General features: G+C 45.3%; 1 long non-coding RNA gene across 1 annotated transcript in view; it reads right to left on the bottom strand.

The window, feature by feature from the left end:
• Window positions 1–1,222: 1,222 nt before the first annotated feature.
• The window catches only part of LOC146870745 (uncharacterized), a 44,197-nt gene continuing 29,189 nt past the window's right edge, over window positions 1,223–16,230 (bottom strand). The window contains exon 2 of the long non-coding RNA XR_014959446.1: window positions 1,223–1,632. This is a non-coding gene — a long non-coding RNA (uncharacterized LOC146870745). The remainder of the gene's footprint in view (window positions 1,633–16,230) is intronic.

The following is a 16,230-nucleotide window of genomic DNA, read 5'->3' as shown; positions in this document are numbered from 1 at the left end:
AGATTTTTTTTTAAATAATGACAATTCCTCCACCAGTTTTCAGAGGTCTATTTATACCTAATAGAGCAAAATTCTGTGGTTGTGCCGCAATCACATCTGGTATGGACCCGTTGTGGAGCCAGGTCTCTGGTAAAAAAAAACACATCTGGATCCATGTAAACTAGGAAGTGAAATGGGTGCAACTGGTGCTTGGGAAGGGAGCAACAATTGAGACTAAAACAGCAGAAAACCTTAGATGAATGTGAGCCAGAATTGTCAACTCTGGAAAGGTGGGAGGTCTCTCCTCCGAAAGAAGTGTGGAGGCCAGGAATAAGTGGGGAAGATATCAAATAAATAAAGAGAGCAGAATCTGACACTGGCATCAGGGGCAAGAACCTGACAAACATAATTAGGAGTAGGTTTAAAACTCCTAAGATCTTGAGAGGAGTAAGTGAGTCGAGGCTGCAAGCAAAAACAAGCAGGGGTTCTGGCCCCTGGCCCACTCCAGACGCGGACGGCACAGCCGGGCTTGCCTTAGGCGTGCTTTCAGCGCACCAGTGGGGCGCCTGCCATGGCATGGGTTTAAATAGGAAAAACACGGAAATGCCGTGAGACGCGAGTCTGGCTGGTTTGGGAATGCCCTCTGCCCAATCGGCACACAGCCGTGGCGGAACTGGGCGGGACCAGGACAGAAGAGAAATTCCCCAGCGTGTGGAGGTGAGAGCCAGTCAAGTAAAAATACAAAAGTAAACGGTAATTAGCCATCAGTTAAAAAGTTAAAAAGCGAACGTCATAAAATCAAACAATGAGATAGCATACAGCACAACTGACCTCACTCATGTTATTGGATGCAAAATCCTTTAGGCAAAATATAGGAACTAAGTAGCTGCTTGGTTGTTATCCAGGGTACTAGACTGACCAGTAGAATGTTTCTAATGCACTTTTCTTCCATAATTGAAAGTATTTAGCAATCCTATTATATAGAACATAAAGAGAAAAATGAATAGCTATTTTGTGGCTAACAGTCTTGAAAAGTAAAAGTGTTTTTGAGGCATGCACAATACAAATGAAAATGTGGCAGAAGTTATACAGAAAGAGTTTGTGAGAAATATATATTTATGAGGACTGGTCTCAGAATGAAAGAGGGAGGGGTATTTATTTAGAAAGCATGAAAAGCAAGTGTGGATGACATTTTTTATAGCCAGCGCATCAAGAATTCTATTAAGGACACGGAGGCGAGGAATATGCTTCTCATTTCTTTACTACTAATTTCAGCAGCCAATCTCAATAAAGTAAAACACAAAGTACATTATCCATGTTTCCCTGTACCTCCCATGTCACATGCTCCAATCATATATGAGTTACCCATGTAACTGTGGAAGTCCCCATTTTGTGTCCTCTTTTTGTTAAATAAATCCTTAAGAACAGAATATTCCAAATGGAAACAGGGTAAAAGTCACCAAAGATCCATACAGCCCAACGTGGACTTAAAACTTCCAGTTGATCCAACAGGGATGTATATCACCAACCACAGCCCGTGACTGAACTCTGCAATGAGATTAAAATTGCAGCAAGTCAACACGCCATATATAACTCTTCTCAAGGGAAAGAATTCCAAAGCAGAGTGCACCTCTCAGATGTTCTGGGCTTTTCCTGAAACAGAGAGAGATCCCCAAATTAAATCTGGCATCAGAAATATAAAGCATTGCCAAAAATCATCAGGAGGGAGACATAAGACAGAAACAACTCAATTTTGTATCAACATTAGTAATAACAATACACTTTTAACAAATGAATTATAGTTCAAAGACAATTGCATCTAATGGGTGAGCCTCGCCTCCGTGTGCTTAATAGAGTTGGAAATTCTTGATGAGTCAGCTAGACACATTTTCATTCTATGTCAACACCGGAGGCTCCGATTATGCTAGTTTAAAGTCGTGTTACGACCACAGATGCCACATCTACAATAGGTTTATAAAAGTATTTCTTTTATGTAGACTCAGAGATCCAGCCTGCAGCTCTTATGATGTCTTCTACACGAGAGCCGAGAGCATATGATTTGGATACCATGGCTCCTCTGGCAGAAGGCACCACAAAAAACACAAGTGTTGACGCCTGCTCCTGCCAGTAGTCATTTCATCCACCTGGCTAAGGTAGCTGCAGACACTGGTTTTTGGGGTTTTTGTAAGGCAATGAGTAGTTGTTCTCCAACCTCCTATATCACATCACTAGTAGCAATTTCATAATCCTTCAAGCATTTCAGCACACATAATTTACTACTGTTTGGGAAACTTGGATAGGTTACCAACTTGGAAATAGATTTGGTGTGGCGTGTGATAGAGTATTCTCTCCAGAAGGCATTTCCTGTACTACCTGATAGATCAAATACTCGTAAGTTCAATACCCTCTTACAGGAAATCAGACATAATAACATTGTGAGCTTGGCCCAAAAAGCTGTTTGCACGACAAGTATTTGTTTGCAGGCCATTGCTCCAAGAATTTGAGAACAACATTCACGTCCCAAATGGGTGTATACTTGGGTCTCGGACGGTTGACCGTACAGATACCTTTTATCCATTTGCAGACTAGAGGGTGTTCATCCAATAGTTTACCCTCTACTGGGAGGTGTCCTGCGGAGTTTGCCGATCTGAAGTTATGAACTGTTCGGTATGCTAAACCAGAAGATGTTAGTTCTGATGGAAAGTGTATTACTATACAATGTTGTGCCCCCACGGGATCCACACTCCATGTGTTACACCAAGCACACCATCTCTTCCGAGCTAAAGAATATCTTTTATGGGTGTTATCTGGCCAGGCCTGCCTGATGAAGGATGCAGCTTGCTGCGAAATGCCTTGGTTATGCCTTCTTTGCCTGAAACCATCCAAGCCATCAGCTCGAGTGGACCTGATAGATTCAATGGGTTAGGAATACCTTGCGGGTCTAGGAGGGGATCTGGCTGAACTGAGAGTAGAACTTGAGGCGCACTGGCTAGAGTTAGAGCTACTGGGAACCAAGGTTGCGTTCTTCAGTAAGGTGTCACCAAAATGATTTCTGCTCTTTGTCAACGGATCTGTGACAGGACACTGGAAATCGTCAGGAATGGGGGAAAAGGCAGCCTCGGAACTGATCCTAGTCCTGGATAAATGCATCTGTCGCCTGGGCATCGGATCTGGGCGCAAGCTCAAAAAATGTGTCAGTTGCCGATTGAGTCATGATGCGAACAGATCTATTTCACACGGGCCCCACAATCTGTTCAGAGCTTGGAAAATGAAGTGATTCAGTTTACAGTCGCTGAAATCTCGTAAGTGTCTGGAGTTCCAGTCCGCTATGGTGTTCCTCTTGCGTGGTAGATGCTCCACTATGAGGGAGATGCAATGATCGAGGCAGAAGTAACAGAAGTCATTGGCAATCTCCGCTAGTAGACAGGACTTCGTCCCCCAAGCGTGTTGACGTAGCAGACTGCTGAGATGTTGTCCATTCTCAGTAAGATATATCAGTCCGTCTTAAATCGGGAAGAGACTCCTGATAGCGAAACAGCCTGCCAGGAATTCCACGCAATTTATGTGGAGCCTGAGCTCCGCCTCTGATCACTGACCCCCCTGTCGACATCATCCCGCACCTAACCCCTCAACCCAACCGGCTGGCATCCAATTCGATCCCTATTTCTAGCGAGCTGCTGAAAATGGCTCGACCATTTTAGGATTCCATGTGGTCCAACCACCACGTTCTCTGTCCTGGCTTTGCCCATCATTGGGAATTGTTCTGTGTAAGATAGACCCTTCCATAAATGTTGGATTGTTCATCTCTGAAGGGCTCTGTAATGGAGGGGGCCTGGAAATATGTCTTGTATCGATGAGGCCAGGAGTCTCACGATTCTGGCAATCTACCTCAACGAAACAGTCTGTTTGCACAACACAGACCTCAATTCCCTCTTGATATTGCAAATCTTTTGGGTTGGAAGGAGAAATTGTGCTGAGAATGATTCTATCTGGAAACCCAGAAATGCCATTTGCTGGACTGGCAACAGGTCTGACTTCTGGGAGTTGATCAGGAATCCCAGGCTCTGAAGAAGTTGTATAGTCCATGATAAATGAGTCCTGAGTGTCTGAAGGTCCTGGGCCATCAACAGGAGGTTGTCTAGTCAATTAGACATACTCCTCAAGCCCCTAGTGCTTCTAAGACTGGTCTCAATTTAGTGAAACACCACAAGGCCAATGAGAGACCAAATGGAGGGATTTGAATTCCATGCACTGTCCTCGTCATATGAACTGTAGAAACCATCTGTGAGGTGGGAATAAGGGGATGGAGAGGTAGGCATCCTCCAGGACCAGACGGACCATCCAGTCGCATTCCTGTAGAATATCTCTTAGCAAGAGAATTTCTTCCATTTTAAAATGTCTGTACATTATCCAGACATTGAAATCTTTGAGGTTTAGGACTAGTAGTGACCTCTGCCCTTCTTTTCTAACAGAAAGATGGGTCTCATGAACCCTTTGGGGTGTGGAGTGGTCAGCCATATTGCCCCTTTGGCTAGGAGAGTTTGAATATAAAAACGTTGTGTTTGCGAAAAATAAATTTGTCATGGGGGGGCCAGACTGAGTTGGAGATTCGTAAAATTCCAGTTTGAAGCCCTGAATGGTCTCCAGTACACATGGTTCCATGGATATGCATTTACAATTGTTGTGAATAGAGACTCTTCCTCCCAATATCACTTCCGAGAAGGGAATAACTCATACCAGTATATCCTGTGTCCTGGACTGCATTCTATTGTCCATGTCTGGATCTGCAGCAGAATCTGGGGGGAGTAGGAAAGAAGGTGAAATCTGGTTGGTCTCCTTACCAACCACCTTTGCCGCAGGCATAGTAGCCTTGTTGAGAGCTTTAGTGGGTTCCACAGCCTGGTGCACACTCCACGGCCCCCGGCCCTGACAAAAAGGCCTCTCAAGAATACTCTTTTTAAGCAACATTTGGGCCTTGTATATAGTCGAGTAGGTGGCACAAAATCTGGAGAGCCATCAAATAATGGGCTGTCAGCCATTGGGCTGACTTCCAAATTGGATAGATCATTGAGTTTAGGATCTACTCTCATCAGGATAGATCTCCGGCGCTCTGTAGAGATGGTGCGGTTGGTGTTCCCTAACATGCCGACTGCTCGCTGAGCCCAGCCAGATTGTCAGTATTTACTGGGGAGTTGGAATCTTTGGCTTAGTATGCTAAGTCTAAGATCTTAGTCACGGTTCCTGTCAGGTCAAGTGGTTTATCTTGGCACATCCAACATGAGCGATCCACGCCCTTTTCTGATCCCTTGCATATTTTTTCATAAAAGTGACCATGACGGGATCTACCTCTGGTGTGTCTGCAACCATACCCACCAGGTCTGGGCGGGGGCACTCCATGCGGAGGCGTGCACATATCTCTTTATCAAAGCTCTGCCATAGATGAGTTTGAAGGTGTTCCGCAACCTCTGAAGGATGAACCCAATTGGGACTCCGTGGTGAATTACTTCGGTGGGCTCGAATTGGAGCACCCGAAGGGTATGGACTGGAGCATGTTTCTTCTTACTGGGTCTTGCCTTCTCACCCTCATCACTGTCCTCAGTGTGGTAAGAGCAGTCTGAGTCAAGGGCCTCTGCATGCAGTGAGCTGTGAGACTTAGAGGACTCTCCCTGTGGGTTGGTACTATAATCGTGTTCAGTCTTTCTCTTGCGCCTCAGCTTTGCAAAAGCCTCTCCATGTACCTCTGGCTGTGATTTACTCTTGACTTTGCCATTTTTTGATGGGCCCACCTCATTGTTGGCCAGAGGAAGTTGGGGTTGCCAGCCTTGTTGGCATGCAAACTCACACAGCTGCCCCGTGAAGGGACCTTGTGCCCGTACCAGGGCTTTATTCACAGATTGCTGTACACTGCAGTCCAGTGCATCCACCAAATCCCGCTCTGGCTGGTCATCACCTTCTTCATGGTAGTGGTCTTCCTCCGCCTTATAGGGCTCCCATTTTGCCATTCTCTCTGCATGCACACTCAATTTACTGGGAGTTGAGAGAGTAAGGGGGAGTGGAACTAACTCTGCAAGACCAAGGATTATGCCTTAATTTAAATGTGGAGGGAGATGCCTGGACCAAAAAACCCACTCGAGGCAAAACCTATGCAAATGTATACAACCCTGCACACACTTGTGAGAGAGCGTAGGGGGATCATTCACCCCTCCAACCACATACAGAGCCAAGTCACGTTATGTGTAAAAAGGCCAACAAACGCTCTGATCAATATCCCCGAGTGTCGCGTTCAATTTCTGCACATGCGCATTGTGTGGTCCTTTTTTGCAAGTAGAAGAGGACTTTGCACATCAGCGAGCTGTGCGCTGTCCCGCTCCCCGCTCCACTGAGGCAGCAAGCAGCATCGGAGTCGGACCGCCGTAAGTGTTCAGAAAATGAAGGCGGAATCCCAGCTCTGCAGCACATGCAGTAGGTGATCGGTCAACTTAGAATTCCTGCCCTCATAGAACCGCAACCCGTACAAAGCATGACATTCACAGCAAATAGAGGTAGGAAATACCGATAAGTATGGCATTACAAGCATATAGAAAAAAAACATTCTAAGCAATAGAGATGAGTAATTACGTCAGTACAAGCATAAAGAATTCAACTGCACTTACCTGGCTGTGAAGCAGCAAAGAAAGAGGACACAAAATGGTGACTTCTACAGTTATATGGGTAGCTCATGTATAATTGGAGCATGTGACATGGGAGTTACGTGAAAACATGGGTAATGTAGTAAAGAAATGAGAAGCATAGACAGAGCCTCCGCTCATGACATAGAATTTGTGGCATGTAAAAACAAATTGGCATAAAAGAAGAGAGGTGGGCACACTCCTTCCCTGATAAAATGGCTTTGGGCCAAGGAATCTTAACAATTCAATAGATGATACAGTGGTAGCTCACAGTAAGTATGAGTGCTTTTTGAGAAGGGTTGAAACTCCAGCTGGGAAATTCAATTTGTATATTCTTTTTTCGGTTTTTTTCTATTTCACCCAAATGAAAGATATCCCTATGTAAACCACCCCTAGCAGTGTCTGGGAGATTTCTGGCATCTTTAGTCAAGTCAGTGCATGTCAGACATTTGTGACATGCTGTGGCATGTGGAAGGGGGGCAAGGTTTGCTATGAAAGAAATCTCTTTATTTGTGGAATGAGACTTTGGGAATTGTTGTGTAAGAAAAAGAAATGCATGGGGCAAGTGCCAGAGTGAAAGAAAGGAAGGGCTCTTTGTTTATAAATCATGAAAATAAAGTGTAGATTTGTGGCATGTAAAAGAAAAACATGGAAATAGAAGAAGGACAGCACCTTTTTTCGATGACACAAAGGCTTTGGACAACCCTCATCAATGCAGAACAAATGGTCCCGTGGTAGTTCATATAGTCTTTGAGTGCTTTTTTGACAAGGGTTCAAGACCCAGCTGGGGAAATTCGATTTTTCTATTTTTCTCTATTTTACCCAAATGAAAGATGCCCTATTGTAAATCACCCCTAGCAGGGTCTGACATTTGTGGCCTTTTTAGTCAAGCCAGTGCATTTCAGACATTTGTGACATGTTGCGGCATGTGGAAGGGGGGGGGGGGAAGGTTTGCTATGAAAGAAATCACCTAATTTGCGGGATGAGACTTTGGCAATGGTTGTGTAAGAAAAAGAAATGCATGGGGCAAGTGCCAGAGTGAAAGAAAGGAAGGGCTCTTTGTTTATAAATCATGAAAATCAAGTTAAGATTTGTGGCATGTAAAAGGAAAACAGCATGGAAATAGCAGAAAGACAGCCCATTTTTCCCATGACACAAAGGCTTCGGACAAAAACAAACCATGCCGAACAAATGGTCCAGTGGTAGTTTGCAGGGGCTGCGAGAGCTTTTTGACAAGGGTTCAAACCCCAGATGGGGAAATTCGATTTTTATATTCTCTTCTATTTTACCCAAATGAAAGAGGCCCTTTTGTAAATCACCCCTTAGCAGAGTCTGTGAGATTTGTGGCCTTTTTAGGAAAGCCAGTGCATGTCAGACATTTGTGACATGTGGAAGGGGGGCAAGGTTTGCTATGAAAGAAATCCCTTAATTTGTGGAATGAGACTTTGGGAATGGTTGTGTAAGAAAAAGAAAAGCATGGGGCAAGTCCCTGAGTGAAAGAAAAGGGCAATTTGTTTATAAATCATGAAAATCAAGTGTAGATTTGTGGCATGTTAAAGGAAAATTACATGGAAATAGAAAAAGGATAGCACCTTTCTTCAATGACACAAAGGCTTTGGACACAGAGGGTCCAGTGGTAACTAACAGGGGCTTTGAATGCTTTTTACAAGGGTTCAGACCCCAGCTAGGTAGAATTCGATTTTTATATTTTTTTCTATTTTTCTTCTATTTTACCCAAATGAAAGATTCCCTATTGTAAATCACCCCCAGCAGTGTGAGATTTGTGGCCTTCTTGATCAAGCCAGTGCATGTCAGACATTTGTTACAGGATGTGGCTTGTGGAAGGGGGCAAGGTTTGCAGTGAAAGGAGTCCCTTAATTTGTGGAATGAGACTTTGGGAATGGTTCTGTGTGAAAAAGAGGTGCATGGGGCAAGTCCCAGAGTGAAATAAAAGAAGGGCTATTTATTTATAAAGCATGAAAATCAAGTGTGGATTTGTAGAATGTAAAAGCAAAACAGAATGGAAACAGAAGGACCAGCACTCTGTCTATGACAGAATGGCTTTGCACCCCATAATGTAAGATAACAGATGGTACAGGGGTCAATACAGGGACACGTTGCATTTTGACAAGGGTTCAAACCCCACCTTGGGAAATTCCTTTTTATGATGTTTTTATTTATTTATTTATTTATTTATTTATTTTAGCCGAGTGAAAGATAGTTCTTTGGAAATCACCAACACCAACTGGCATTATCTGCAGTTAATCATGAAAGAGCATGTCAGAAATCTATGACATGCTGTGGCACATGTCACATGAGCTGTAGCATATGCCACATGACAGAGTGACACGTGTCACATGCCAGGAATGTGCTCCAACCCTTACTGATTTTCTTGTCACTTCGGAGCGCCAAAGCTGGGACAGAAAAAATTTAAATGGAGTAAAAGGAAGACAACACCCAAATCATCACCGAAGGGGAGGGCTCATTCTGATATTCGGTGTTGCAACCCCCAAGGGAATTGAGTTCAGTTGTGGGCAGGTGCGCAACGCCCATTGGGCTCAAAGGGCTTCAGACCCCCCCCCCCCCCCATCCCGTTGTGTGTGTCAGCTCAGGCTGAGACAGCTTCCCAGGCACACACACAGCCGCACCAGAGTACTTCACAGGTCTTTAAAAAGACCATTTACTTGCTAACGAGGCTTTGTTGTGTTTTATGTTGATGTTTTGTCCCCTTCTTAGAGACCCTGCATCTCTACTCTGCTGGAAGAATCAGCCCCCCCCTCCCAATATTTGGCTCTAGTTGTGGCCTAGTCAGAAAAGGTGTGTTTTAAATTATTTCTGAACTGCGTGCAGTTTGGTTCTGAGTTCAGGATTTTACGAAGGGCAGTCCAAAACTCCTTTGTTTTTCAGCGCCTGGGTGATCAAGTGTGCGGCTGTAGATCACAGAGTCCTATGTGGGTCTGCGCCATTATGGGGAGGTTTTTGTACGCGCATTAGGCTCTTACCCTGGGCCAATATGCGTTATAGACGTTACAGAGAACCTTGAATTTGATTCTCCTTTTCACCTGGAGCCAGTGAAGTGCTTTTGGAGCAGGTCTTGAAATGGACTCGCTTTTGAAAGTTCAGGCACATCCTGGGCGCCTGGTTTTCTTGTCCTTGCCTTGTCCGAGTGTTCTGCTGTTGGATAACCAGGGCTCTGAGCAGGGTTGGATTCGGATTCAAAACGGCCTGGGCACACAAAAAGTGGCCCACATTTGCATATTGCCTTTCTCTCAAAACACTGCTTTGGCAAAATTATATTAAAAAAAGGAGGATAAATAAAAATGCATGGATTAGTTTACACTGGTGAAACACACCTGAAAACAAGCGATGCCACTTCTGCTTAAGCCCCCTGCCCCGCCAGGTATGTATACATTAATGGGCCGGCCCAGCGAGAGAAAGGGAGTGACACCTCTGACCGTTGCTAAACGGGAGGTAATGAGCAAACCCATCTGCCCCCAGGAAGGCCACTCAGGCACCCACTGGGCCGCTGGCTGTATCCGAACAGCGACACCGCCCAAATCTGCCCCAAGACTGCTCAAAAAGCAGCCCACACCTGGAGCTCCGACACCGGCCCCTCGGGCATTGCCTGAGTGCCCCCGTTCTAGTATGGGGTATGCAGGACTCAAGACCAAAGCGGAGTATTCTGTAATGTGATAAGTCTCTGGAGAAATGTAGTATATAATACAGGCCTAAAACACTTTGTGCCCAAATCCGGAACCAGAATATGACATAAGAGTTAGAACAATGGATCTGTGGGTCTCGTTTCTTATCAGGTGTATTCTCACATGTGACAAGCTGTGATGGACACGCTTCTCATAATACATTAAAAGGCAGACATTTCAAAGTTCAAATCAATTATATTCTTGTCGGACCCTTGGTTAGTGAAACAATTAAACGGCGTAGTGGAGGCCCCGGCAACAAGGGTTCAGCCAACCTAATCATGACAAATTAATAGTCTGTCAGCAACAGTCAGCTGACTTGAACTCGATCGAGCCGCCGCAGGCTGCACCGAGCATTGGGCAAGCCTCAGGAGAGGGTGGCTGAGGCACATTATGTAGATGTTCTAAACAAAACGAGAAGTGTTTTCATTTCATCTATTGCGCGTTGTGTAATTTAAAAGCTGCACTCTGCAGACATGCGACGTGGCTGGTGCTGGCTTTGCAGACACAGAGGTGGCACACACTTTGAATGAACTTAAAGGTTTCAACTTTCTAGAAAAATTACTGCTCTGGGTCCTACCACCGCTCCTTTCATCATGCCCAGGGGTACAAGTAGGTACACGGCATCCACCCACTATTTTCACAGGGTGGACGCCGTCCCTCCTGCCAATACGTTAGGCCCCACAGAAATATGTTGAACCTGTCCCAGTGTAAGACACCAGGACTTTGCTCAGCACAGCAGCGCCTGTACATTGTCTGCTTTCCATTCCCAGCAGCAACGTGCTGGCAGGGATGAACCCTTTTTCACCTCCAGCTGGGACGAAGTTTTTAGGTCTCGCCTGAGCTCACGCTTTAGCGCTGCTCTCGCGAGAGCTTTTGTAAATGGGGGATTTGGAAGTGCAAACTAGTGCTTTCATCTCCAAATACAGTACATGTGCGCCGGGCGCGCGCACCATTTGGCAGCCTGCGTGATCATTTCGCGGCCGCTTTGATGTTCTCAGTGAGCCGCGCAGCCACTGAGAACATCAAAGTGGCCGCGAAAGTGCTCACCATATGCCAGCCTGCGTGCCTCTCTCCCCTACCCCCTCCCTTATCCCACTTCCTGCTTGTTTTGCCTGGTTTGTCTTGTGGGCCCTCTGAAAACTTGTCTCTAGTCACTCCCCCTTGCATCATCTAACACCTTGATTTGCCGCTCTCGCTCGCTCCCTCCGCTTCCCCTCACTTTTCTTTGTCTCTCAATTTTGTTTTCGTTTCTGTCCTGCCTCCTTCATTATCCTACTGTGGCCAATCTCTCTTTCAACATTTGTGCGTCTCTCCCTCGCCGAGTACCCAATGGTCCCTTCTCTCTGTCAGTCTGTGCATGGGTCCCTCAATCTTTGCATGCTCCACCCCTCCCCCCTTGAGCGGAGTCAAGTAGGTGCAAATGTATGAATTTGATGTACATGTTCTCTGCAGAATTAATGGCGCTGAAATAAGTAGGGAACTTTCAGCAAAACAAAGATAAGAAATGTTATGCTTCATAGATGGCAATACAAACCTGCTTCAGTCCACCCTTCCAGTAGCCCAGATGCAAGTGGCCAAGCCGTGTGCAGCACCTTAAGCCGTTTCGGAGTTTCCGCCAACTCAGCTTTGCATTCTGGGACTTCTAGTTCTTCGTTGACCAGATGCCCTTAGAATTCAAAAAGAGTCCACAGGGTGCACAAGTGTCTTCTCGGTCGTCCATCCCTATGTGACCCACTGCCCCCACCTCATTTCTTTAGCGCTTAAACTACACCTCACGTAGTGTTTTCCCTGCAGTGCAGCGCTCGGTCATCTGCCTGAGGATCAGTACAAGTAGCGCCTCGAGGCGGAACGCCAAATGACACGCCTCTGCTGATGAACATCATATAATGCGCATCACAAATGCGTCCCGCTGCACACATCTGTATCTTCACACCTGTACACGAGTGCTAGTGTATGTGTCGTACGTTGAGGGATTGTCTGTGTGCCTCTAAGTGCATCCACTGCACAGAAGTCATACCAGTTGGCTTTGCCAGTGCTTGTTCTTCTCAGGCTATGGGCATACAAGGAAAAAGAAGCCCTTTCCTTGCTTTCTTTGTCGTATATTTATGTAGGAGCAAGTTACTGCAGGTTTACTGAGTTCTGATTTCTCGGTTGTCGCTGCTTTAATTAAACATCTTCTGAATTGGATTTAAATAGATTTTAGACGGTCATGTTTTTTTTGTAATCCGATTTCACTAAGCTGTGGCACGTCGGATATATTTACAGTCTGCTGCTTCCGCTGGACCGCCTGAGCTATCTCATTGTGTATTCATTAATGCAACCCTCCTTCCCATGGTGCACTTGTCTGGTCACTTCACATTTCTGAGATGAGACATGAAGGCTGTTTTAAACTGACATCCAATCTCCTATTTATGTCAGATGTAATTAACGTTTCCTTTGTTTAATTATGCATTTTCTCCTAAACTCATCCACTGAGGGGGGGGGGGGGCGGGACAGAGAAGAGAATGCAGGTGGACAGGGTGTCGGCCTGCTGTGCTCTGGTGATTTTCCACCTGGCACTTTCAACAAACCAGGCATGGTAGTTTGCTTCGCTGAAAGAACCGTAGCGAACAAACCTGGCCCATCTTTTAGGGGTGCACGTCACCGGCTTGTCATGACACGGATGGGGGTGGGTAGCATGTGCCACTTTATGCTTTGTTGGGATGGGCTTACCCCCTGCTGAATTTGTAGAAGAGTAAGTGCCGGACACCACCAGTGCTTTACTGTGAAGCCCGCAGGCGGTGGTACCGAACACCAAGCCCTCATCTGTATTCTATTCCAGGCCTCTCTCATCCACCACCAGATGCTCGCTGACCTCTTATCCCACTCTCTGGTTCTTTCATTTCTGCTTTCTTCCTTTATCAACGGTTTTCAGTCTGTCTCTCGCCCTTCCTTTCCCTCCCCCCTTTCATGTCTTTCTCTCGCTTTTTCTGGGCCTAATTCTAATTGAAAACAAGCATTGGCATTGCCAATAGGTCTCGCTTGTGGGACCTTATAAGTATTTAGATATGCAGCACCATATCCTTGGTGCAACAACATTAACTGTTGCATGGTTAAACACTTAGAAGGCCCCAAAGGCGAGATCTATTGGCTATGCCAATGCTGGTTTTTTTTTAAATAAAAGGACAAGCAGTGTTATCAGCCTCCGGCTGCCACTTAGAGGTAGAGAGAGAGGTGTGTAGAGAGAGAGGGGTGTGTAGAGAGAGAGAGAGAGAGAGCGGTGTAGAGAGGTGGGTAGAGAGAGGGGTATAGAGAGAGGGGTCTAGAGAGAGGGGTATAGAGAGAGGGGTCTAGAGAGAGGGGTGTGTAGAGAGAGGTGTAGAGAGAGGGGTGTGTAGAGAGAGGTGTAGAGAGAGGTAGAATGGTAGAGAGGTAGAGGGAGAGATAGGTAGAGAGAGAGAGGTAGAGAGTTAGAGAGAGGTAGAATGGTAGAGGTAGAGAGAGGTAGAGATTTAGAGAGGGAGAGGTAGAGGTAGAGAGAGAGAGAGAGGTAGAGTGAGAGAGAGAGAGGTAGAGTGTGAGAGAGAGGTAGAGAGGTAGAGAGAGAGAGAGGTAGAGAGAGAGAGAGGTAGAGTGTGAGAGAGAGGTAGAGTGTGAGAGAGAGAGAGAGAGAGAGGTAGAGTGTGAGAGAGAGGTAGAGAGGTAGAGTGAGAGAGAGGTAGAGAGAGAGAGGTAGAGAGGTAGAGAGAGAAAGGGGGCAAGAGAGGTAGAGAGCGAGAGCCCTGCCTGAACCCTGCATGAACATGATAGGTAGAACTGGTGACCAGAGATAGTAACCAGAGTGGTGCTCTTAACTTGACTTAGGTCTCTGCACCTAGACATGTAAACGGAGGAAGAGTAGTGAGAGATAGGTCTTTTTTGCTGCTGCAGCACTCTGTGGTAGTCTCTGTGGCATTTAGAGACCTACAAAACTCCTCACAAATAAATAAATGAATAAACGTCAACATTTAGAGATAGACAACTAGGATGAAGATTCACTTGATATGTTTTTCTTGTTTGAAACATCATTAATCATTTCAGCGCATTTCAACTTGGTGTGTATTTTTGATCCCTAATAGGGTAGAGTATTTTTGTTGCTTTGGATTTTATTGACCTCTTGTATCTGTTCTGTTGACAGCTATGCTCTACTTAACACAAATAGCAAAACAAAAAACCCAAAAAAATCCACAATGATCACTCATTAGGCGAGAAACCACATGCAGTTGTATTTCAAATGAAAGGTCTGCTAGGGGTCAGCAAATCAATTGCAAATCAATGATAATGGCGGATTATAAATGAACTAGACCTACCACGAGCCTGTTGTACTGAGAGTACATGCACATGCAGGCTGATGAACAGATAAAGCATCGAGGCTGTGGCCAGTTAATAAGAATGCTGCATCCCAATCATGGTGTGCGATTCCCTAATAAGAACTTGAGAATGGCAAAAACATCCTCTGCAAATTTAGGAAAATAATGATAGAACGTGCAGAGTGGTTAAAAAAAAGTTGTGTTTGTGCATACGGCGAGGTGAGTTGTAGTGTTGTGTTTCTACTAACTGTTTCAGGATTGTCATTCTGATTGACTGAAAATAGTGTAATCCCCTCCCCCCCCCCCCCCCCCCACACACACACCCTCCCACGCCTGCTCTGTCCAAACACGACTACTTCCAGAGACTCCCCACTCACTACTCGTTTGAAATCAAGTCATGCAAGCGCCATTTTCAAACAGGCCACGCGTCAAAAGTCCACATCTCCTCTCATGTTTGCACAGGGCTATGAAATAAATGAGAAGAGCAAACACAGGGACAAAGCCAGTGCTTGAATGAATGCACAGTCTAAGGTCCTCATTGCGAGTTAAGGGTTGAATTCTGATAGCACTTCAAACATGTTTTCACAGGTATCGGAATTACCCTCCTCGTGTTTATTTCATTGATAAATTCTGGCTGGCCGATCCGGTCCAAATTTATCACTGAAAAAGGTCTGGAACAAGGCAAAACATGCAGAATTCGGCGAGTCAAAAAACGATTCCCGTGTCATGCCTCATTTTCCTGTAGGATTCTCAGAACAAGAGGTATTTTCTAAATGTGCCAAATGCAACCTGGGGTAATGACAGTTTAACATGGAAGAGCGTCACTGACATGACAAGTAAAGCAACAGAGCAAATTATGACGGGGCATGTGTGCAATGGTGTACTAAGAGTGCAGGGGCAAGATGACTTTTTGTCTGATGTGGGACCATCCCTAATACACAAGAGAAAAGTGAGGCCAGCGCCTTTATTGCAAGTTGCAAACTAAGAAAAGATGCTGCTCATAGTTTACTATTTGCCAATTGTTAAAAAAATGAGTTACGTCATCTAGCTCCTTTGCATATCAGGTCAGAAAAAGTCAATGTGTCCTAATTTGCCAGGTGCAAAGTCCAAAATGTCTCTGCGAGATGGTTCCAGGAATTGAATATTTGCTGTAGGAAAAATGTTGAGACAAAGCAGGCTACAAGTTTGACTCCAGAAAGAGACTCTCTCAGCCTTCCATCCTTTCCAATGTCAGTAAATTTCGGCAGGTGAAACATGGCTGAAATTAGAAGAGGCAAAAATGCTTGACAAAAAAACAGGACATGCCGATTTTATTGCAGAAGCAGCAAAATCCACGTTCTGCCCATTTCTCGGGCCATAATCCTAATTGGACGCATAGCACCCAATATATTTAACTCCCAGTGACATTATATATCAGGTACAGTAAATATCTTATTTTTCTGGGCCAACTGTTATGGGTGCCTCAATGGGGAGATTGTCTGTTTAGATCCTCATAAAAGGTTTATTGGAAGCGGGTAGAGTAGTTGCCACAGGTGGTAAATACCATTCCCCTGG

This window comes from Triturus cristatus, chromosome 1_1, assembly GCF_964204655.1.
Source record: "Triturus cristatus chromosome 1_1, aTriCri1.1, whole genome shotgun sequence".
NCBI classification, from domain to species: Eukaryota; Metazoa; Chordata; class Amphibia; order Caudata; family Salamandridae; genus Triturus; species Triturus cristatus.
The sequence above is the reverse complement of the archived record's forward strand: the minus strand, read 5'-3'. Positions and strand labels throughout refer to the sequence as shown.